The sequence below is a fragment of the Tamandua tetradactyla genome, chromosome 18 (assembly GCF_023851605.1).
Source record: "Tamandua tetradactyla isolate mTamTet1 chromosome 18, mTamTet1.pri, whole genome shotgun sequence".
NCBI classification, from domain to species: Eukaryota; Metazoa; Chordata; class Mammalia; order Pilosa; family Myrmecophagidae; genus Tamandua; species Tamandua tetradactyla.
The window spans coordinates 56,463,482-56,489,597 of NC_135344.1; the positions used below are offsets into that span (position 1 = coordinate 56,463,482).

Consider the following 26,116-nt stretch of genomic DNA (forward strand, 5'->3'; position numbering starts at 1 on the left):
AATAGGCCTATGTTTAACCTTCTGAAACAAAAATCAAGTCTGTACCTTATAGTACAAATTCGCTGTGTCAAAATAGTATAAACATATATTAAATTAATTATAAAAATAAACTGTTCACATATGTTTTTTTTTATATCCTGTATAACGGGGTCACATTTCATTATTTTCCATGTGAGTACCCCACTATTGTAGCACCATTTGTTGAATTTTGTTTGTTTGCTTTTAATTTTTTTATTGTATGTATAACATATATACAAAGCAAAGAAATAAAAAAGCAATAGTTTTCAAAACACTCTTCAACAAGTAGTTACAGGACAGATCCCAGAGTGTGTCATGAGCTACCATACGATCATCTCAGATTTTTCCTTCTAACTGCTCCAGAATATAGGAGGCTAGAAGGCTTAAATTTTTTTTTTTTATCATCACAATCAACTTTTTTCTTTTTTGTGAAAAATAACATATACAAAATAATAAATTTCAAAGCACAGTGCCACAATTAGTTGTAGAACATATTTCAGAGTTTGACATGGGTTACAATTTCACAATTTTAGGTTTTTACTTCCAGCTTCTCTAAGATACTGGAGACTAAAAGTGTATATGCTATGTATGGTGTATAACTCCAGAATCACCTTTGATCTTTCCATCCCTCTCTTTAGGGGTGCTTGGGCTATGGCCATTCTAAATTTTTCATATTGGAAAGGTCTGTCAGTATTATGGGGTAGGAAGATGGAACTATCTGATGTTCTAAAGAGGCTGGGCCCTCTAGGTTTCAGGACTTATCTGGACCAAGGACCCATCTGGAGGTTGTAGGTTTCTGGAAAGTTACTCTAGTGCATTGGAACCCTTGTGGAATCTTTTTTTTTTTTTTAACATGGGCAGTTACCAGGAATCGAACCCGGGTCCTCGGGCATGGCAGGCAAGCACTCTTACCTGCTGAGCCACTGTGGCCCGCCCCCCTTGTGGAATCTTATATATTGCTCTAGGTGTTCTTTAGAATTGGCTGGAATGGTCCTGGTTGGGGGTTGGCAGGTTAGGATAGGTAGCCAGATCTAACTGAAGCTTGTGCAAGAGCAACCTCCAGAGTAGCCTCTCGACTCTATCTGAACTCTCTTTGCTACTAATACTTTATTAATTACACTTCTTTTCCCCTTTTTGGTCAGGATGAAATTGTTGATCCCACGGTGCCCCAGGGCTGGATTCATCCCTGGGGGTCATCTCCCACATTGCCAGGGACGTATGGTCTTTTTTAAAGAACTGGCATGATTACTGCCAAACACTCACTGAGAAAACTTTTCAGTACCTCAACTCAGTCAAGTTTAGGTGGTCTGAGTTGAGCTTATTAGTCCTGCTTTCTCCCAGTTAGTTTTATTGCATTTGTCTCTCCAGCTAGTGTCTCTACCTTTATGTACTCACCCTTGCCTGGCATTGTCTCAATGCAACTGTTTCATACTTTTCTTAAAAAGACCTTTTTTGGTATTTTAAATATCTTATTCATTCTTTCTTCCTATTTTCTAATACTGTTCCCCTCACACAACATGTATAATGATCAAGAAATAGTGTTTTGCCCGATATGTTATTCTACCACCAAAATAACATTGGCTGTTGAGCAGCTGATTCACTTAAAAATAATCTAAAATTAGGCATTCAATTTTCCTTTCAATATTAAAACTTATTAAGAAGAGAACTTCAGTAGTAGAAATCTGCCAACAGTGTTTTATAATAGCTTTCCCCCTTTCAGGTTGTAGTTGAACTGGACCCCTTTCCAGGAAATTCATGTTTTGGTCATTTCCAGCAAACAGTTTCAATATCACTCACTGCCTGGGTGTTTGGTGCACAAATGTTAATTCCATAAGCTTTTTTCCTCGGTGGTTCTCATATGGGTGGCCTTGGGGCAGGATCTGATCGGAAAAATGGTTCAACATTATAGCCAAGTCACCTGAGGACCCATTTCTTTTATAAAATGCAAACGACACTGTCTCTCCACTCTGCCTCATAGGATTGTCGAGAGGAAAAATAAGAGTACTTATGTTAAACTAATGTGCAAGTAAGTAGCATCAAACAAACCTAAAAGGTGCCGGCGATATCTTTGCTGAGATTTAGGGAGGGAGAGCCAGGTGCCAGTCTGATTATCTCACTGAACTCACACACACAAAAAACAAAACAGAACAAAACAAAAAACCCGGAAGGCAAGCATTATTATACTCCCTATTTTACAGGTGAAAACTCAAGGATTAGGAGATTTTGTGATCTGCCTGAGGCCAAAGACTAGGCTAGAGGCAGACCTGGGTTTCTAACCAGGCAGACTGACTCCAAAACCCTACATTAGCCCCTTTCCTGTCCCGCCTGCCCTCTTAGATGTCTCTCTCCAGTAGATACTATTTGAGCACTTATCCATCCTGACTCAACTTTTCTAGGGTGGCTCCTCAACTCACTCTTCTACCAGGATAGAAAGAAACAAACTTTTAAAGGTTTCAGACTGTTGCAGTTGGGACAACTGAATTGTTCTTTAGCTCATGCCAAGTAAATCGTTTACTTGCATGTATTCTGTCATGCTGACGGAAATACGGATTTGTTTTCTATCTGATGAGAACTGGCAACACAATTCAGCTATTGCCGCTGACACCAAGGCTACTATTAAGTAGAAGAGTTATGAACTGTTAACCGGGTACATTTCACATGCTTTCTAGAGAAGGGATATTCTTCCTGATAAATCTTCCCAGAGCATCTGCTGCTATCATGAGTTATGGTTTTTGTAGCACTTTCACTTTGCTGGAAATTTGTAGCTAACAGAACAGAAAATGTGTGTAAAACAAAAAACTGAGACTCTGTGTGGTGGGGGTGGGGGTTGCAGTTGGGGTGGAGTGGCTGGTCCCGGCCACTCCACTATCCCATATTCAAATTCCATTCCCTCTCTTTCTAAGTGTATTAGCTTGAGTAAATTACTTAGTTCTCTAAGTTTCCGTTTTCTGAACTGTAAATGAGATATGAGATCATTGTTAATGAGATATTAATCATTCCTAGATTTGTTCTGAGGATTCAATGAGATGTAATGGGTAGGAAACAGTGCCAAGTGAGCACTTGGTAAAGAGCTGTATGATAGTATTAAGAGTAGGGGCTGTGTTTATTCATCTTGGCTTACTCGGTTCCTAAAACAGTGCCTGACACGTACGCTAAGTCTCAATAAATGACAGCTGGATACGTGAGCACAGAATTTTCACTGAACACAGGAATAGAAGACAGGTGGTAATTTCACTTTCATGTCAGTACTTTTCCTGTTGATAAAGGGTCCGATATATGTCATATATCCTTGCCTGATGATTTGGGTTTTTTTCTCCCCAAATAGATCAACCATTTGGGAACAGACCAAATTTGATCTGGGGACTATCTGGTGCTACTAAATAGCACCTTGGTTCAAAGAGGGTCATTCATTTTATCTTTTGATTGCTCGATGAAGGGTCTCCCCTGCACAGTTGTCATGGGATTCCCAAAATCTGTGGAACTGATGAAATGAAATGATGCAAGTGCACCACAATGGGAATCCCTGACTTGACTTGTTACAGAGCAAAGAAACCGCAGACCAGGGCTGATTCCCATTCCATCCAGCAGATGGCAGCGATAGACATTCACAAGTAAATTCTCAGAATAGCCTCTGGACTTGCTCTTAGTTTCACTCTAATGTCCCACCCTCAGTGGAAAAGGCCAAGCCGGCTTTGAAAACCTGCCTTGGCTCCTTCACAGAAACCACTGAGACTCAACTGGGGCAAGCTAGAAGAATCCACATCTCGGACTGACCCATTCCCCCCCCCCCCCCGCCCCCAGCAGTGGGGAGGGAAGGAGAGAGAAAACAGGGGCCGCTATGTGTTAAAACCACTTACTGCCAGTTTCCCAGAGATACTAAGGATAAGAAAGAGGACTGTTTTTCTCTGCTTTTAATCAAATCAACAGAAGAAAGTGCTATCACCCTCCAGCCTCTGCCAGGCCACCGCATGCTCTGGGTTGATATCACTCAATGCCAATTAGTCATCAGAAAATATGAGTAAAGATGATAGCTCGATCCTAGGCTGTCCTGTGCAGTCAGGAATGGAATAGTGCCACGTGGTTCTGCAGACCCATATGTAGACTTATTGTGTGGGCTAGAGAAATGAACTTGGCCTTCCGTTTGCTTTGAACTATGCATCCACTGTTAGCTGTGTGACCCTAAGGCTTGCTTTCATTAGCTGGCCAGATGGGGGTAATGAAAACCACCTCAGAAGGTTGTTGAAGGAAGGAAATAGGTAAAACTAAGACAATGCTTCTACAGGCCAGGCTGTTTTCCCAGGGCTTTACAATATATTAACTCACCGACTCCTCATCCATAACCCAAGAGGGCAGTATCATTTTAGTATCCCCATGTTTCAGATGAGAAACTCAAGGCACAGAGAGATTGAGTAACTTGCCCAGTGGGAGTGGGAGGGGCAGGATTCGGCTAATGCATCCAAGCTTAGAAGGCTGTGCGCTCAATCACTAGACACTACTGCCCTGGAGTAATAATGGTTGTTACTAATAGCCAGTAATTGTGCCAGGAACTTCACACATGCTAGCTAATCCTCTCTGCAAATTCATTAGGTGAGGGCTGTTGCTTTTCCCCATCCTACCTCTCAAGGAAAAAGATTTACTCTGTACCCTACACTGTAAGAAAGACAAAAAGGTAGTTCAAACAAAGTATAAATATTTTTGCTCTAATTTACACTTGGACACAGGGAAACAAGTGAAAGGTAATACTGTAATCTATTCAAGTGCTAAATGGTGGGCCCCTCTTTAAGGGCCATGGTGATTTAGAGACAAGAGAAGTCAAGGAGCACATAAGGGGTTTGTTTTCTAACTGTATAAAGAGAAGGGAGGTGAATAATCTTGAAATGTCATACCCTTTAAATTTTCCATTAGGGGACCTTAGAAATTTATAGCCTCATAGCCATTTTCAGAAATGAAGGGCCTGCAAACATGTGGACTGGCCCCATGCTTGCTTAGTACCGTTTGCTCTCCTGAAAGCCAGTGCCATCCTCTTATGAGAGGTAGGGAGAGCCAAGTGACTTTGCCAAATGGTTCTGGTCTTCCTCTGCCATACGAGGGCTAGCTCTTTGCACAGCTCATTTACCTCGAGTTGTAGGAACTCCGTGGTGGAAGCAATTCACATGTGATATGAACTCATTCTGCCTCTCCTTGATCAGAGATGGCATCCCAAGTCTGGGATGGAGGAAGGCAGGCTGTGAAAATCTGGAGTCAAATGACTTGGGACCCTACTTTCTACAGTATGTGCAAATGTCTCTTGGTAGAAGAGACAAGTGTCTAACGGAAACCACAATTTGAGAATTCAGGCTTCCTCCGTGGCGCACAGAACTGTACCCCAAGATGTATCTGAAAAATCCATCATTGAAAGATGGCACAAGTCAAACTAGCTTTTAACTGCAGATGATTTTCTATAGGAAAAATGAAACTTGGCCCAGAGCTACCTCCAATCAAACTTATTCCCACTTTGTAGAAGTAGCCCCAAGAGTCGGTGACCGCTGGGGTCGCAGAGAGCCTGCCCAACACGCCTAACGCTGGGAGAAGAGCTAGGGTTGAATAAGTGAAAGACAGAATGAAAGTTCTAACTTCCACCTGAAGGACTCATGACCATTTCTCATCATTTTTATCCCCTTCCAAATAAGCTTTTGCACATAAGCAATTCTTCACACATTATTCTCTCATTTCTGATATGCCTTTATGTCTACATTAGAAACTAAGAATATTTTTAGCTAAAGCACTTTTAAAAACTCAATCATTGTCGCTATGCATAATTGTTCAAGGATTTTTGTTTCTTTCTCCCTCGGAGAAATGCATTTCTGAGTCAAAAATGCATTAAAATTTCAGAATGAGATTCAGACTTAACTTTTGAAAACATGCACCCAGATTGCCTTTTAGAGTCAAAATTTTTTTTCCGGCGTACAGCTGAAGTATTCATTTATCTTGGTTATTTTTGACAGCTCTTCAGTATACTATAAATGTTTGGTGAGCAAATTTCCAAATAATTCTGCTAAAGAGTAGGACAGATACATTTTTAACCACTGAAAAGTATACCTTCTGCTAAATTTCTATTTTAACCCAAAATAACTATTTATTTTGAAGTAGGTAAAGTACTTCTGAACCGATCAATTTATAAAACTCTTCACAAATAATTGCTTTTAAAAATCAGTTTTTTTTTTTTTTTTTTTTTGGGCGGGCCGCGGTGGCTCAGCGGGCAAAGTGCTTGCCTGCTATGCCGGAGGACCTCGGTTCGATTCCCGGCCCCAGCCCATGTAACAAAAACGGAGAAACAGAATACAATAAAACAAGAAAATGTTTAAGGATGTTTCCCTTTCTTCCTTCCTTCCTTCCTTCTATCCTTCCTTCCTTCTCTCTGTCTTTCCTTTAAAAAAAAAAAAAAAAAAAAAAAAAAAAATCAGTTTTTAAATATGAGTTTCTATGACCACACAAATATAGAGTGTGAGTTTTTATTATTTAAAAGCTGATGACACAGTTTACATATGCTCTGTCTTCTCTTCTTCCTTTTTAGTCACACACTGTAAAATCCATGCAAAATCCACAATCAGTGGCTCTCAGTATAATCACAGAATTGTGCTTTCATCATCACAATTTTAGAACATTTTAACTGCTAAAAAACAAAATAGAAAACCTATATCCCTTATACAACCCTATTATTGACACTTAGCAAGGGTCTGGTGTCTTCGTTACACTTGATGAGAGAATATTGAAATATCATTGTTAATTACAGTCCCTAGTTTGCATTAGATGTATTTTTCCCCTCATACCACCCTGTTATTTAACCCTTATAATAATGATGTACATTTGTTCTAGTTTATGGAAGAACATTCTGATATTTGTACTATTAACCACATTCCTCAACCACAGCAGGGCTCACTATGTTATATAATCCCATGTTTCATCCTCCACCTTTCCTAGTGATAGGAACGACCGTAAATTTCCCCTTTCAACCACGATCAAACCCATAATTCAGCGCGGCTGATTACACTCACAATGATGTGCTACCATCACCTCTATCCATTTTCAAACACTTACAATCCACTTTATTAAAAATTCTGCAAAAAAGTATCAGCTCTCCACTCTCTACCCTCACTCTATCTCCCATAACCTATACTCTAGATTTTAATTCCATCAGTTTGCTTATTATAATTAGTTCACATTCATGAGATCATACAATATTTGTTCTTTTCTACCTGGCTTATTTCACTCAACATAATGCATGTCCTCAAGGTTTATCCATTTGTCTCATGCGTCAGGACTTCACTTCTTCTTATAGCTGAATAATATTCCATCAAATGTGTATACCACAGTTTGTTTATCCATTCATCACTTGATGGAGACTTGGGTTGTTTCTGTCTTTTTGTAATTGTGAATAATACCACTATAAACTTTAGTGTGCAAATGTCTGTTCATGTCCCTGCCTTCAGTTCTTCTGAGTATATCCCTAACAGCAGAATTGATCATATGGCAATTCTATATGTAGTTTCCTGAGAAACCACCAAACTGTCTTCCACAGTGGCTATATCATTCTACATTCCCACCAGCAGTGAATAAGTGTTCCTATTTCTCCACATCCTCTCCAACACTTGTAGTTTTCTGTTTTCGTTTTTGTTTTTATTTTTTTTTAATAGCGGCCATTCTAGTAAGTGTGAAATGATACCTCATAGTGGTTTTGATTTGCATTTCCATAATAGCTATGGAATGTTTTCATGTGCTTTTTCTATTGTGAAAAATAACATATATACAAAAAAAGCAATAAATTTCAAAGCATACCGCAACAATTAGTTACAGAACAGATTTCAGAGTTTGGTATGGGTTACAGTTCCACAATTTTAAGTTTTTCTTTCTAGTTGCTCCAAGACACTGGAGACTAAAAGAAATATCAATATGATGATTCAGCAATCGTGCTCATTTGTTAAATCCTATCTTCTCTGTTATAACTCCACCTTCTTCTTTGATCTTTCTCCCACTCTTTAGGGGTATTTGGGCTATGCCCCTTCTAACTTTTTCTTGTTGGAAAGGGCTATCAATAACATGGAATAGGGGGACAGAACTGTTGATGTTCTGGAGAGTCTGGCCACTCTGGGTTTCAGCATTTATCTGGCCTAGGAATCCATCTGGAGGTTGTAGATTTCTGGAAAGTAATCATAGCGCATGGAACACTTGTAGAATCTCAGATAAAACCCTAGGTGTGCTTTAGGGTTGGCAGGAATGGTTTTGGCTGGGGTTTGGCAAACCATGATAAATAGCAATATCTAGCTGAAGCTTGCATAAGAGTAGCCCCCAGAATAGCCCCTCAAACTCTATTTGAACTCTCTCGGCCACTGACACCTTACTTGTTACAATTCTTTTCCCTGTTTTGTTCAGGAATGCATTGTTGATGCCATGGTGCCAGGGCCAGGCTCATCCCTGGGAGTCATATCCCATGTTGCCAGGAGATTTTCACCCCTGGGTGTCATGTCCCGTGTGGGGTGGGGGATGGGTAATGATTTTACTTGGAAAATTGAGCTTAGAGAGGCCACTGAGTAACAGAGGAGGTCCACTTAGGCATAACTATAGGTAGGTTTAGCTTCTACGCTACACAAATAAGCTTCACAAGAGCAAGCTGCAATGTCAAGGGCTTGGCCTATTGACTTGGGAGTTCCTCATGTTTGAGACAGTATTGGGGATTTCTCCAGTGGTAAAGTTTAACAGTTTCATATTTTCTCTCCCATCCCTCAAGGGACTTTGCCAACATTTTTTAATTATCTGCTCAACATACTTTGGGATGCACCCAGGCCTTATATTAAGGTATATAGAATTATAAGCCCTCAATTCCTTTTTGGGCTCGCTGTGTTTGGGTTGTTTAAATGATCTATCCAGACAGGTTGAGTTAGAATATGTGCTACACCATTGATTGCAAACCAAGTATGGAATGTTCATATGTTAAGAATGTTTTTATTGTATGCTGAATGATTTTATTAATAAAAATTAAATTAAAAATACGCCCCCCCTACAAAAAAAAAAGAATATGTGCTACAGAAAATTTAGATTTTGGACAAAATAAACCTCTCTTCCTTTGGTCTCATAGGATAGGTGAAGTTTTAAAGTACTGACAATGTCCTCCTTACCTCTGTATCTGAATTACCTTAGTCCCGACCCGATCAGCTTTGTTCTCTTATTGAGGCCAGATCTCTTTTTCCATTTCTTTAACAGTTGTTGTATGTGGCAATGCTGACTTTCAGACCTGTGGAATTCATACTCTGAGTCTTAGGTGTCACACAGATACCCAAAGTTCCAGGGAAATACCAGGTTATGCATATATAGCACAGCCTCTCAAAACCTAGAAAAAGCAATTATAGCTCTAGACTAAATGTGACTGCTATAGCAACTTACAGCCAGGTCCCTATTTTCTTATAAGTATTTTCAAAATGAGACCATACAGTATTTGCTGTTTTGTTTCTGGCTTATTTTGCATCACTTAACGCCCCACAGGTTCATCCACAATGTTGCATGCCTCACAACGTCATTCCTTTCTGTAACAGCACAATACTTAATCATATGTAAACACCACAGTTCACCATTCTACTTTTCAGTTCATGTACTTTTAAGCCATTTGTATTTCCTCTTTGGAAAATCATCTATTCAAGTCTTTCACCCATTTTTAAATTGGGTTGCTTGTCTTTTTTATTGTTGAGGTGTAGGATCTCTTTATATACTGGATATCAAACCCTTATTGGATATATGGCTTTCCAATATTGTCTTCCATTGAATAGGCTGCCTTTTCACTTTTTTTGAAAAAATCCTTTGAAGCATGAAAGTATTCAGGTTTGAGGCGGTCCAATTTATTTCTTCTTTCATTGCTTGTGCTTTGGGTATAAGGTATAAGAAACTATCCCCTACCACAAGATCTTGAAGATGATTCTGTACATTTTCTTCTAGGTGATTTATGGTCCTGGCTCTTAAATCAGGTCTTTGATGCATTTTGAATTGAATTTTGTAAATGGTGTGAGATAGGGGTCTGCTTTCATTCTTTTGGATATGGATATCCAGGTCTCCCAGCACCATTTGTTGAAGAGACTATTCTGTCCCAGCTGAATGGACTTGGCAGCCTTGTCAAAAATCAATTGACCATAGATGTAAGGGTCTATTTCTGAACTCTCAATTTGATTACATTGATCAACATGTCTGTCTTTAGGACAGTACTTTTTGTAGGACAAATGTCCTGTTAATGAACTCTCTGTTTCTTTTTATCTGTGAATATTTAAAATTCATCCTCATTTTTGAAGGACACTTATGCTGGATAAAGAATTCTTGGCTGGCAGTTTTTCTCTTTCGGTATCTTGAATATATTATACCGCTTCCTTTTTGCCTCCCTGGTTTCTAATGAGAAATCAGAACTTAGTCTTAATCTCTTTTCTCTTACTGCTTTCAGAATTATCTCTTTATTTTTGACTTTTGACATTCTGATTAGTATGTGTTTTGGAATAGGTCTATTAGGTTTTATCCTGTTTGGATTACACTGCACTTTTTGGATATGTATATTCATGTCTTTTCTAAGGATTGGGAAATTTTCGATACTTATTTCCTCAAATATTCTTTGTGCTCCTTCCCCCCTCTCCTCTTCTTCCTAAACACCCATGACATGTATGTTTGTGCACTTTGTGCTGTTTTTCAATTTCCTGAGACCATGCTCAATCTTTTGCACTCTTTTCTCTCTCTGTTTTTCTGTCTATAAGATTTCAGATGTCCTGTCTTCTAATTTGCTGATGCTTTGTTCTGCCTGTTCCAACATGCAGTTGTATTCCTCTATTATATTTTCAATCTCCTCTATTGGGCCTTCCATTCCCTTAAGTTTTGTTATTTTTCTTTGTATGTTTTCAACTTCTTCTTTATACTCACCTGGTGTCTTCTTAATATCCTTTATCTCTTTAGCCATATTTTTCTTCATCTCCTTGAACTGATTTAGGAGATTTGTTTGAACTGCTTTGATTAGTTGTTCTGAATTCCATGTCCTCTGACTTTTTAATTTGTTCTTTTGACTGGGCTAGATCTTCCTTTTTCTTAGTATGGCTTTTAATTTGTTGCTGATATCTAGGCATCTGATTTTCTTGATGTCTTTACTCTGATGGTCTGTTTCTCTCTCTTGCCTAGGTTTTATTGTTGATTGACTTTTTGTTAAGGCTCTCCTTTGACACTTGATTCATCTTGTTCTAGATCTTTGGAGTTGGCCATGTTTAACTGATAAAAACAGAAATAAGCAATGCAGCATCCTTCCTTTAACCCAAGTGTATTATCTTCCTACACTCTTTCCCAGTAAACCTGCTCTTAAACGCAAGGTAATCTCCAGTCTCTCCCTTGCTTCCTCTTTCCATCTCTCTGACCTATCCCCACCCTTTCCCTTTTTTCCTTCCTCATCCGTTTTCCTTCTTTATTCAGCCTGGATTCGGTGGACTGCAGTTTCAACAGCACACTCTCTAGCACTCCAAATCCTTTCCCCATTTTTACCTCTCTGCCATTCCTGCCTCACCAACACTCAGTCCTGGATAACCTTCCTTTCTCCTCACTTTTGATCCTGGGATCCCAGGTGACACTGGTAAATTCTTGTAACTGGTGCCATTATCAAATCTTTCATTCAGATGGCCAATATTTAGTTGATTTTGACTATTTGGGGATTTAACAGGAACAAAGCAAGAAGATCTCTGATTTCATGGAGTTTACATTCTAGTGGGGAGAACAGATCATTTTTTTTTTGAAAAGGAAATGAACACAAATTTAATCAGATGGTATTAAGTGTTAGGCAGAAAATTAAAACAGGGTGGTCAGGTGAGACCTCCTTAAAGAGGTGATGTTTAACCTGGGGTCTGAATGGTAACGATCTTATCTTGCCCTTTGATATTGCTGCATCATGCCCAGTGAACCTCTTATCTCATTCCCCAGGAGGCGCTGCTGAATCTTTTTACTATTCTCTAATCCTAAATCCACTTCCACTAATCAGGTAAGCTTGCCTCCCGATTTACTGAGATGTCAAGTGCCTCAAATTCCCAGCACCAAAATTCCCATCAAGGGCTCCACTGTCCTCTCTTCTTTTTTTCCTATCCTTCCTCAGTATCTTGTCTTTCTTCTCTCCACTGGCTCCTCCCCTTTAGCCAACAAACATTAAGAAAACAACTCATCTTTAAACACAAATTAAAAGCTCTCTCTGGCTCTTGTTTCTACTTCCTTCCTCCTTCCATGCCCCTCCCCCCACCAGTTCAGAGTCATAGCCACCTGCACCCCATGCTCACCCCTGCAGTCTGGCTGCTCACACTTGCCACCCTCCCTCCACCATACCTGCAGATTGTACTTTTCAAATCACCTTTCATTTCAGTGTGTGTCTGCCTTTCCAAAATGAGACAGCTTTACAAAACACAGGATAGGACATTTCCAAAATGTTATATTTTTAACTTCTTCTGGAATCAGAGCCTCTGCAGTCCGCCAACGTTTCATGCCATTTCACTGACCTTTAACACCAAACTTAATCTCATCTGCTCATCACTGGATCTAATCCATATTTTTAAGTAAAGTTCCCCTTTTTGTTTCTTAACGAAATGTTTGTTCAAACAATTTAGGAAAACAGAGAGTAGATATTGTTCTATTTTGTACTTTTATATGTCAACACTATTGGTTTTCCACCACTTTCTACCTGAAATATTAAGAGCCCTAAGCAGGAGTGGAAGTTTAAAAAAATCAAGATTGGGAAGATGGTTTATTTTTTAAAAAGGAAATTTTCCTCCTAAACTCTCTCCCCTTTTCAACTTAATTAGAATTGCATCAATCAGTCCTTATTTAGTGAAATGCTGCTTCAGACACATGTTCCAGGGTCACTGCATTTCTGGGGGAAAAATAAGTGCCATCGCTTCCCCGAGGGGACCTGTGGCATCCAGACTACCCAGTCTAAAGGAGAGGTGAGAAGAGATGGAGAGCAGACAGCTTCTGTGCTGATAATGGAAAGTTCCTGGGTCTGCCCACAGCAGAATCTTGGGTCTACCTACAGGGAAAGGCAAAAGCCCCATGCAGCATGAACAGTGATTTAAGAGCAAACCCAAGATTCCACAGGGCATCGAAGAGTAGCGGGCAGAGAAGCAATGTTCATAAAGCACTTTTAGTTCCAGGCATAGAGCAAGTGCTCAGAAAATGATAGTTGTCATCGATGCCATTGTCACTATCACTGTTACTCACTTCTCTCTCTCACACACACACACACACACACACATGCACACACACTTGTATATGAGTGAGGATCCTTTCTGGCTCCAAGAGGATCGAAGGAACTCAAAGTAAATTTGCAAAACTCTTAGTCAAGATCTGTTACCTGCCATTATAGTTGCAGATGAAAAGCTGCTGTGTCTTGTGGCTAAAGAAGGAGTATGGAGAAGACCAATGTCAACCCAAACCCATCAGACTAATGAATATATATATAGTTAAAGAGTTAGGCAAACATGTCATACCAGAAGGAATGCAGTATGGGTTCTAGGATGGATGGATTGTCATAAATTGGGAGTATAGGGAATTGGGGCAGTACTGCAATAAAAACCAGCGGGGAAATTTTCAAAAAGGAAAATGGACAAAAGATGAGACTTCACACTTGGCTGGCCTGTGGAGTGTTCATGTAACAAAATGCCAAACCAATAGGGAAGGGTATGCATGGAAAGAACTCACAAAGCTGCAACTGAATGAAAAAGAGTGGAGGAGCTTCTGGTATCATTTTCAAAAAGCCAAAACAGTAAAAATAAAATAATATGCTCTATGCCCGTGGGTTATAAGCAACCAATTAGTGAACACCTGGTTATTGGGCCCTGTGGGGGCTATAAGGTAGGCAAGCCCCTGCCCACAGATGCTTAGAATTTTGCAGGAAACAAGAAATGATAATAAGGGGTCAAAGTGAACAGAGAAGTAGAGCCCCCATGAGAGCAGGGTGGAAGGCTGCTGGAAGAGTCCAGCATAAACAGGCCTTGGAAGATACGTGTGACTCAGGTAGGTGGAGAGATTCAGGGAGGTATCTGGCAGGCCAGGCTGGGCAATGAAGGAAGCTGGAAACGAACAGGTAAAACCAATTTCAAAAGGAAGGTGAGAGATGAGCTTGGCAGAAAGGGGGGTTTCGGAAGGAGCATAGAATCCAGTGGCTTCTCCCCGTTCCCTCTTGTCCTGCACCTGAGATATCTGCCAGTTGGCCGCTCACTCACCCGGATCCCCCCAAACTGTCTAACTCCACCATCCGCTCTGACTAGTCCCTAAGGCTCCCATGCAGACATCTCTTTTCATCTGTTCCTTTCATCCCAAGGAACCCATGTCTCTTGAGTTCAGAGCCAACCAATACAAATGATTCCACACTGTTCCAGCACTTACGTACTTCCAGCTGGCTAGTGAACACCTCCACCTTGCGGATGCCATGATCTCATGAGGTCTCAAAGGGAACTCATTACCATCCCGCTCTCTCAAGTATTTCAACAGTCCCCCTGGTTGCTCAATAAAGAATCCTCATGATTTTCCCTGACTTCTTCCTTTCCTTCAACTCTCTCCTAGACACACAGACATTACAAACAGACAGACATACATGCAGACATTAGACACACACACACACACACACACACACACACACACACACACACTGTATCATCAAGGTCTGCTATTTGTACCACCTAAAGCTCTCCTGTATCATCATCACCTCTGCTCCATCTCTGCTTTAGCCTCCTTTATCATCTCTCACTTGGACCAGCAGCTATCTGACTTGCCTCTCTCCCGCTGCAACCCTCCCCTACACAACTCACCCACACGCTCATCAACATTCTCATTTAAAACCCAAATTCAGAACCAAACTATACATATTTTTCTTTTCTTTTTTTTTGCATGGGCAGGCACCAGGAAGTGAACCTGTGTCTCCAGCATGGCAGGCGAGAACTCTGCCACTGAGCCACTGTGGCCGCAAACTATATATTTTTTTAAAAATTAAATACATTTATGCATGTGAATACTTTTGTATATATTGTGTAATCACTGAGAAGCAAGGTGGCCTGGGGGCTAAGGATTAGGTTCTGGAGCCAGAAGGTCTGAGTTCAAAGCCTAATTGTACCACCCACCAATTGTGTAACCTAGAGAAGCGTCTGCAGGCTTCCCCAGTTCCCCAGCTGTAAATAGGAGTAATAATTTACCCCACTCATGGTGTGTTGTTGAGAGGATTAAATGACTAAAACTCTTGTAACAGTGCCTGGCTCATATGTCAATGCTTATCTCTGGGCCAGGGGATTTTTATTTTTTACTTGCTTTATCTACATTTTCTGTTTTTTTCTTCTAATTTTCCATAATAACCATGGATTCCTTTTGCAACCATTAGACTAGTATTTTCTTTGGAAATTAATTGATGTTACATCCTTGCTTTAAAATGTTCAATCACCTCCCACTGCTGACAGGATACAATCCACAGCTCTTGGCCTGCCCAGGAGCATGGCATCACCTGGCCTCGGCCAGTCTGACCGCAGTTACCTCCCACTGCCCCACTTACAGCTTATGCTTCCACCTGTTCAGACTTCTTTCCCCCAGAATCTTGGGTATTGCCAACACCTTCTCTTTTAATTGTGTCCTTTCTTTCCAGGAAATCTCATCTCTTCTGAATGAGACCCCTATCCACACAAGATACAGTTCTGATCTCAGCTTCTCTGGGAAGTTCGTTTCTCTTTTTGGGTTGCCCTGGAACCCAGGGGCCAACATCCCATATCCTGCCAAGGAGAACTCCCTAGGGCTGGGTTCTGGTCTATTTGTCTCTCTAGATGTTAGTAGAATTGTCTGATACTGAAGGAAGGGAAAGAGGGCTGCAGAGGGAAAAGAGGGGTGCGAAGAAGGAAGGAAGAAATAGTGAGGCTATTCTAGACAGAGCCCTAAATGCACAGCCCATCAATAGGGAAATTTTGAAGGCTTTTTGTTTGCTTTTCTTAATAGAACAACACGATAAATGCAACATTTCAAGAATAGAAGTTGGCAATAGTATTCAAAATGGATAGTGTAGGGAGGCCAGAAAAGCAGGTAGGAAGCAGCTGGGAGTAATTCAGGCAAGAGGAAATGAGGCTTTATTCTGAGGTAGTCATGCACTAAAGACACCCCGGTCCTGGGGCTCCTGCCCTGGCCCGAACACAAACCAGCTTGCACCAGGGGACCCAGAAGCCACTGTGGCGAGTTCCTTACCCGAGATCCGGTATGTATGGGACCTCATCACACAGCTAACTAGCTGCTAAGCAATAGGACATGATTCAAACCTAGATCCATCCTCACCCCAGAACGAAGGTCGCTAACCAAGCTGCCACATGGTGGCTGCTGCTACCGCCTTAATGTCCAACAAAATGATGGACCTTCAGAAGAGAAATATTGCGGTTGAAAGAGAAAACGGTATTCAGCCATGGTGTGCTAATTTCTGGATGATTCTTGCAGGTATTTCAAAAAAAAGACAAGGTTATTAGAGGAAATTTGATGAGCGATAAAATGTTGGGGGGGAAAGCATTTATGTGAGTAGGAAATTGTGAAGGTTTTGAGTAGAGTGAACAGTGGACGGATTCACCATTGAAATGGAGAGTGGAAGTTTCTGGATAAATAAAAGAAGATTCTCTTTTATACAATAGGTTGTATAAATCATCAACCTTTGAAATGCATTATCCTCAGTGTTGATAAAGGCTGAAAATATAAAATGGGTGCAAAAGATTTAGATGTATTAATGGATGATTAGTTTGCAACCAATTTTTTTTTTTAATTGTGCGACGTATTTCCCTAACTTTCTGAGGTCAAGCCAGGGAGAGTGGTTCCGTGACCCCAGGCTGCCAGTACTAACACCCCCTGGGGTCAAGGATAATGATAGACACAATGTACTCTGACCAGCCAACGCACCACCACCATCGCATTCGCTGCTCGCAACAACCGTTTAAGGAAGGAATTCTCCCGGCTTCTCAGATGAGGCTAAGCGGAGCACAGAGAGCCGAAGTAACCTGCCCAGGGTCACACAGAGCACGGACTCTGGCCAGCAGCGGACTCCAAAATCCATGCTCTTTCCATTACAGACGCTGGCCCGTGGGTAGCCTGACTCGCACGCGCAAGCCTTCCCAATACCTTCTCCCACCGATGAGACGCCTGATCCCACCAAAGGAGCAGGCTTCCTTCCCCCTATTGGAAGGGTGCTGAGCTGCTCAGTCCCGGCCCAGCTTCCCTCTTTCTAGTCCTTGAAGCCAGTGGGCCTGCCCCAGAGGCGGGCCTGCCCCGCCGCAGACTTACCGCTCGCCTTCCTGCCGCACTCGCGCCACCCGCCGCGGGCCGGCTCGTCCCGGGTGCCGTCTGGGCGAACACTCGGTGTTGCTCACAGTCTCTGATGTTCCCGGAAAGCCAGCGTTAGAGCTCTGGAGCGTTACCAATGTCCTGTGACAAACGGGGGACCCCCTGATGAATGTCCGCCCAAAAGAGAGGGAGTCGGGAGGAGGAGGGACAGAAACCACCAAAGGGAGAAGATGCGTGGAGATTTCCAAGCACAGTGCAGAAAAATATATTTTAAAACCTTTAAAACAAGGGGCAGGGACGGAAGGGTCAGCGGGATTTGAAGCACAAACCAAGGGGCGGAGTCACGCCGGGCGCCGAGGGAGCGCAGGGGCCGGGCTCGGGCCGGTGGGCACAGGGGGAGGGGGCATTGCTGGAACATTCTGTACTTGAGTCGCCTCTCTTTTGTCAAGGGGCTAAAAACAATTGAGAAAGTGAAAAATAGCCCTGGCAGCTGCCAGCCAGGCTGAGGTCACGTCCAACCCTTGGCTGGGCGGCCCTGGGCAAATATGTTTTGGTGGGGCCTCATGCCTCTAAACAATTTCAGTGGCCAAATCAGCGTGTCAGCTCTGTCTTGCACAGAACTGGCCGTTCGCTGGCCAGACTGCCCTCCCGAAACAGGGGTCCAGCCTCAGAGCACCAGGTCAACCTCAGGCTCAGGGGAGAGATTCCGGGTGGGCTCTGAAGGGGAAAAATGGGGTAGGGGCCCACGAGAGCCCCAGAGCATCCCAGCGTGACGGCACTACCAGTCCTAGCCAGTCTCAGACACTGGAGGGGGACTTAGAAAATTGCGAGGAAATCACTCCGTGGGGACTCTCTGGCACGCAGGGCCCCCACCTGCCCAGGTCTAAGGACAGTAATGGCTGTGATGTTCCCAAACATATATAAACATCATTCACAGAATTAAAACATAAATTAGAAAGGGTCACTCCATGAGCGTGTTGAAACAAACCAGAGAGGTCGCCACTCTGCAACCGCAAACGTAATTAACTTTCCCTTTTCCCACTCACTGAGTACCACCACTTCTCCACTAAGGGCTGTTCTGGCCACTTCAATCCTCTACCCTCCTATATAAAAACTAGCGAGATACCGAGTCATCATTTGTCCTTGACACAGCACTCAGTCCAAATTTGGCCTGCATTTCCTTAAGTCCTCTGTAGCCTCTCCCAGCACAAGTCAAAATCCCCCAACAAGCCCTTCTAACTCATCCTTACGGAAGGCCATCGTGCCTTGGGTGTGTTCCCCCTTGCAGCACGTGAAATAAATCTACCTTTGACTACAAGTGTGTCCCAAATGGCTTTTGGCTGGTGGGCTTCCACGCAGCGGAGCCACCGTTCTAGGGCTACTGGAAGGGTTCAAAGTGCTCGCAGCAATGGCTGGTGTGGCGTGAGCTACCAATATCGGGGTGCCTTTCAGTCTTTCTGACCAACTCGCCATCCTTTCTGTAGCTGCTCTACTCAAAGTGCGGTCCTCTGACCAGTAACACCCACCACGTGGTGGCCTGTGGGACGTGCTGGCTCATGCCCCGCCACCGCCTTGCTGAGTGGGAATGTTCTGTTCGTCAAGATCCCGAGTGATCAGTGTGCACATTCCAGTCTGAGAAGCATCGCTTTACCTGAAGAAGTACATTCTCTTGCCACATGCTCATACACGGAGGGGAGCTTGCTGATAAATGTCACTGCACTTTCCAACCAGGCAGCCAGCAGAGAACGTGCAGGAAATGACTGCCAAGCATAAGAATTATGGGTTGATCCCCCAGCAACGGGCGCAAACCTCAGCACCTGGGGGGCATGCCCAAGTCGAGGGCAATTCAATTTGCTTATCACCCCATGAGCAACTCCAGGAACAAGCTTGTTACACAAGCAATTTCCTATTCGTGGTTTCTTTATTTCTTGGCATAACGCTATGAAGTGGGCAGGGAAATTATTACCTTTCCCGCTTTATAGATGAGAAAACTGAACTTCAGACACCATGTTTTGCTTAGTTTCACATGATGGACAAGTGGTAGAGACAAGCACGGCTAGGAGGAGGGCGGGGTGAGTGTAAGACTTACATTGTTCACCACACTGACAGGGTGCCAAAAAACTCAGTTATCAAGAGAAATTTTTAATGTAATATTTTTAAAAAGTCGCAGTCTATGCAAAATATCCATGACGAACAAAATACCAACAGGGCTGAGCCCGCATGCCAATTAAAGAGACATCCTGTCTTTAATTAAAATGTTGGTATTTTGTTCATTATGGATTTTTTGCATTAATTTTTATCGTTTAGAATATTACTTCTCTTGATTACTGAGTTTAAATTGTGCACCCCAGGTAGCTGTCTCACGCACCTCTCAGAAGACATTGGTAACTACTGAGAGTTATGAGTTGCTGAGCTTGTGGAGTTCGTCTGGGTGCAAATCCATGCTTTCCCTCTTCCTGGCTATGTTAATTTGGCAAGTCCATTAAACTTTACAGCTTGAGTTTCTACTTTGTAAAACTGTGACGGCTGAAGTTCCATTCTGTACAAATAAAGAGATAGCAAAATGACGCAGTCCAAATACATAGGTCTGAAGGTCTGGCTTACTCCAAGGATCAAACTTTAAATATCCACAAGAAGGACAGTGTTCTTTGAGTTATCGTCTATAAGTGTACATTTTAAATACAGAAATGCATAAATCATATCACAGATACTGTTATCTTTAGCTGCCTTTTCTCTTTTAACTTAATATCCCTTTCCATTCTCCTCGCATCTACTCGCCTTGTAACCCATATTAACACATCTGTAATATGTATCGTTCCCTATTTTCCAGCATATTCATATAATTATAGGTAAACATGCAACACACCCTTGCATATACTGATATATACATTTAGATGGGGAGGTCATTGTTTCCCCCCAAAATGGGATTATATTATAAATGTTTTTCTGCACCTTGCTTATAAACAATACCTTGCAGAAATCCGTCTGAGAGAATAGGTGTCACTCTACTCCTTTCTTTTTCATTGGCCGCATATTACTCCTCAGTGCTCACTGCCATTCTCCTGATACTATATTAATGAAGATTCTGTTTGTTTCCAGTTTTTTGCCACTCCAAATAATGCCATAATCAAACCCTTATGCATATGTTCTAATACTATGGATTAGTCTTCCGGTTCTAGAACCCCACATAAGTGGGGTCACAGTATGCAATCTTTTGTGTTTTTGAGATTGAACCACAGAGTAGTTCTTTTCTCTTTTATTTCTAAGTAGCAGTCCATTGTGTGTGTGTGTGTATATATATATATATATACCACAGTTCATCTATGCTTTTGAATATGTATATTTTAAATTTTAGTAGCTACTGGCAGATTTCTTTCCTAAAAGTCTGTAAAATTTAGATTCCCTCAAGTAGTATATGTTGGAGTTGTTTTCAGTTTTTACCAGCCTGATGAGTGTGATGTGATGTCTCATTACCTTAATTTGCACTTCCCTAACTATGGTAAATTCAAGCATCTTTTCATACATTCCTTGGCTTTCTGCATTTCTGCATCCGTAAATTCCCTTTTCATATTCGCTGACCATTTTTCTATTGGGTTGCCAGTTTGTATGATCTCTTTCTACGTTATATAAATTAATTCCTTGTCATTTTGCTAAAAGTATTTTTTAAATTTGTGTATAATATCTTTTATCTTAGACATTTTTAATTTGGTCAAATATATCTTTTATTTTATAGCTTTTGTGTTTTCCAATCTTGTTAAGGTTTTTGTTTTGTTTTGTTTTTGGTCCCTAGGTTATACACAAAGTCTCCTAGATATTTTGCAATATTTTATTCTGTTTTGTTTTTTTATACTTAGTACCTAAATCCATGGGGAATATATTTTTTCAATGCAGTTGTATTCTGATATATTCACATGCCATACAATCCATCCAAACTATACAATCACTGGCTCACAGTATCATCACATAGTTGTGCATACAATGCCATGATCAATTTTAGAAACTTTTCATTACCCCAGAAAAGAAATAAAAATAAACAGAAAGTCCAAATCCTCCTATACCCCTGACCGCTCCTATTACTGACCCATAGTACTGGTGTAGTACATGTATTAACTGTTAATGAAAGGGTATTCAAATATTACTGTTAGCTATAGTCCATAGCTTGCAATAGATGCATTTCCCTCCATTAAACCCCTCTATTATTAACTCCTTCTGATAGTGTCATACATTTGCTCTAGTTGATGAAAGAACATTTTATATTTGTACAGTTAATCATGGGCATTGTCTACCACAAGATTCACCATGTTATACATTCCCATGTTTTAACCTCCAACTTTCCTTCTGGCGACATATGTGACTCTAAACCTCCCCTTTCTTCCACACTCACAAGCTATTCAACACTGTTAATTAATCTCACAATAATGTGCTACTGTCACCTCTGTCCATTTGCAAATATTTAAGTACAATCTAGTTAAGCAGTCTGTACATATTAAGCAACCACTCTTGGGGAATATATTTTTGTATATAACTTAAAAAAAGGATTTAATTTTATTTCCTTTCAGATAGTTAGCCAATTATACAGTTATCACTTTTAAAATAATTTCTTGTTTTCCCACCAAACTGAACTACCACATTTGATATACGCTATATATTAAATTCTCATGTCCAAAACTATTTCTGGATTCTCTTTTCTTTTGCACTGATCTATTTCTCACTCTCATCCTAATACCATATTTAATTTATGACAACTTTATGTGATGCTCTGGTGTCTGGTAAGGCAATTCACATGTCCCAGTTCTTTTCCGTTCTTTTCACAATTATTCTTAAACATTTATTCATCCATGTGAAATTTAAATCGTTTTATCCAGTCTTCTCTTCACCACTACCTAAAATAAACAAAAAAATCTGTTGCAATTCTAATTATAACTGCATTAAATGTACGTATTTCTTTTTGGAGAACTGATAATTTGTGATACTCCGTCTTCCCATCTGAATCTGGTACATATATCTTTCCATTTGCTCAGACCTTGTTTTGTAACCCTTAATAAGTTCAGTTTTCTTCACGTGGATGTGACTTTACTAACCACATCCCTAGCTATTTTTGCTCACTACATTATAAATACAGCATTTTTTCCTTTTCTATGTGCTCATTATAATGATAAATAAAGCTAATGATTTGTTTTTACATTTCTTATATCCTCTTATTCTTGTATTCTCTATTATTTTCTCTATTTACATTTCTTATATCCTCTTGTTCTTGTATTTCTCATATTATCAGCAAAAATAGTGTTTATTTCTTTCCCAGTGTTTATTCCAAGTTTTTCATTTTCTTATCTTATTGCATTCACTAGCGCGCCTCAGACAAAGTTATAATATTGGTACTAGGCTTTCCTGTCAGTATTGTGATTTTAACTAAAGTAGTTTTAGTTTTACCATTTGTATTTTCCCCTGCCATGGACCGGCACCGGGAATTGAACCCGGGTCTCCGGAATGGCAGGCGAGGACTCTGCCTGCTGAGCCACGGTAGTCTGCCACCATTTGTATATTTGATGGAGGGTTTTTTAGGCAATACTTCAATTGTATTGAAGTGGTTTCCTTACAGTTACTTTTACTTAGAGTTTTATTAGGAATAGCTGCTCTGTTGAATCAAATGTCCTTTTAAGCATCTGTTCATAAAATCATATTAATTTTCTCCTTTAATTTTGAGAAATCATGTATTCATCAATATCCTGATATTGAAACACTTTTGCGTTCCTGGAATAAACTCTACCAGGGTCATTGGTATATGGTTTGATACTATTTATCTAGAATTGTTTATCTACATTTATAAATGAAATACAGCTTTTCAAAAAAAAAAAAGATTTTTCACTCAAAAGTTTCAATTATATCATTGGCAACAAATACCATTGGTTGTTTTCCTTGAATGATAGGCAGGCTTCATTTATTTTCAAGAAAGTATATGCCAATTACTCAAGTTTCAGTTATTATAGTTTGTCTGCCCATTTGTTCTTTCAAGTAAAAATGGTATTTCATGAAAAGAGGCTATTACAGCTCTCAACTCAGTTACCCACGAGTTCTTCCTTGAGAAAGCCTTCATAACTTCAGTTTTGAAAGAGAGTACTTTTTGCAGATTTCCCAGCTAGCAATACAGAATATTTAAAAGACATCTACTTAAGATTTAATAAAAGTGATAATTTTTTCAACTTCTTCAAGGACATTTTTTTAAGTGAAATTAGCATTTTAAAAAAATTATAAGTATGTACTGGTGAAAAATGCAATGACTCCTCATACAATTTGGTGCCTCGCCCTGATAAGCAGGAAGGTGCCAGCAATTTTACCCACTGTTGCTTCTTTTTTTGCTGTTGTTTTGGGTTTTGTTTTTGTTGTTGTTGTTTAATTCCGTATTAGAGAAGCTGTGGTTTTACATCACAATCATGCATAAATTACATGATCCCCATACACGACCCCTCCACCAACACTTGCATTGGTGTGGAAAATTTGTTACAATTGATATCACTTTTCTTATAGTTCTACTTTTTAACTATAGTTACGTTTGTCACAGTTGATGAAAGATTATTTAAGTAGTACTAAACTATTAGCCATAGTTTACGTAGGGGTATTTTCCGCCTATATTCCTAACCTATTTTTTTTTCATGTTTGTCTTTATTACTCATCTACCCGTACACTGGGATAAAGGGAGTTATCAGTCACAAGGTTTTTACAATCACAGTCATATGATAAAAGCTGCATAGTTATACAGTCATTATCAAAGATCAAGGCTACTGGATTACAGTTCAACAATTTCAGGTATTTCCTTCTGGCTATTTGAATGCACTACAAAACTAAAAAGAAATATCTATATAATGATTCAGCAGCCATATTCATTTGTTAAATCCTAATTTCTCACTACACCTCCTCCCTCTCATTTGAACATTCTCTCAATCTTCAGAGATATCTGGGCCATGACCATTTTAACTTCTTGCTGGCAAGGAGCATTGACCCTACCATGATTGCTTCTTGCGCCATGATTGTAAATAATGCAGTGAAAGACCACAAATAACATCTTGGTATTACTTTGTATAAAATTTTGACCTCTCTGACCCACACTGAAGGCTGGATCTCAGGGATCCCTACGGTTCTGTGAGCCACACTCTAAGAACCACTACGCTAGATGAATTGTACTCCTTTTTAGTTCCTTGGAAGGGCCAAGTGCTTTTCTGCCTCAGGGACTTTGCACATACTGGTCCCTCTAACTGGAATGTTGACCCCATAATCCTTGGCTTGGTCAACTTCCCTCCTCATCCTTGAGGCTCCAGTTTGAATTCTCTTTCACTGGGAAGCTTTCCCTGGGTCCATTGTTCAAACTGTGCTCAATTTCCATGTTTTGTGTTCTTATTAAACCTCAGTATTGCCATCATAGACATTACAGTTTTAATTAATTTGTAATCTATTTGCTGACCCATTGCATTTGCTTCTCTAAGAATATAAGCTCAAGTTCTTGACCCTGCCCACCTTTTCCGCCTCAGTATCCCCGGCACCTAGCACATAACTCAGCACATAGCACTCAATCAGTATTATTGGATGAATGAATAATCTGATTTGCCTATAGCTGATTAACTCAGTTGGTTGGATTGGAGGGCTAAAACCAAAAACGGCTTCACCCCTTTCCCCTTTACTACTGGTCACCAGTTTTTCTTCCCCAAGCCTGCACTACAGATGAACTAGTATGAATAGTGCAGGTGAAATCAGTGCAGAGTCCATCACCATTAGTAGGGAAAGCATCCAAAATTTTCTCCCTAACTGCTGAAGATTTTTTGTCATCCATAGAGCCATGTACAGCACTTCCTGATCTCTGAGACCTACTTAAACTTCCTGAGACTGTGAAATCCTTCCCATTTTTCATTGACTTAATGTCCCCTGGTCTCCCAGCAAATGCACACGCCTTGCAGAACCTTGGAAAGTCATCAGAAACTCTTCAGCAGTTGTGAGCCAAAATTTAAAACCTCTGAACTCACAAAATTATCATTCCGTCCCAGATTTAAACTGAACTGTGGTGATTACAGCACATACTCTGCAGTTCTGGTTGGGGGGGGCAATTTAATTAGAAACCTCTATCTTCAGGCTCTTAAAACTCCACCCCACCCCACCCCCACACACCCCAAAAATAATTCTCTGGGATGAAATTTTTAATACTGTCTTTCAGCCTAAAGGTATGTTTTCTTGTAGAAAGTTGAAGTACATAGGCTATTTTTAAAACTCAAGAAAAAAGTAAAAATAAAAAAAAAGAGAGAGAGAAGGGGGGGTATTTCACCACTTAAGAAATTACTCAGATACCTTTTTACTATTTTTTTCCCAAATGCAAACTTCTTCCTTTAGAACTTTCAAATTGTTCCTTGGCATGTTGAGAGAAATTTGTTTGGATTGTAATGAAGTTGTTCTCAAACTGTGTATTGCACGCATAAAGATTTATTTCCACTCTTTAAAGAAAACTTGTATGAAGAGGCTACACAGGAAATTATGACCAAAACTGTATTTATGAATATATATATGCATATATACACACACACATATATTCACACCTCATAGGTGCATTAACACCTTACCAGTGACAAGTCTTGGCCAACCACAAGGTGGAGAGGTGAAAAAGACCTTAGAAATCATTTAGTCTGGGTCTTCATTTTACAGGTGAGAAAACTGAGGTGCAAAGAGTTACATAAATATTTTAGTCTGGATGAAAACTCAATTATTAATTCTGAAACATGTGCCCTTTACACAGAGAATTTAGACG

General features: G+C 40.5%; 1 protein-coding gene across 1 annotated transcript in view; it reads left to right on the forward strand.

Annotated features, from left to right (window-relative positions):
• Positions 1-26,116, forward strand: part of KCTD1 (potassium channel tetramerization domain containing 1) — a 201,639-nt gene that overhangs the window by 5,083 nt on the left and 170,440 nt on the right. The gene's annotated exons all lie outside the window — the stretch shown is intronic.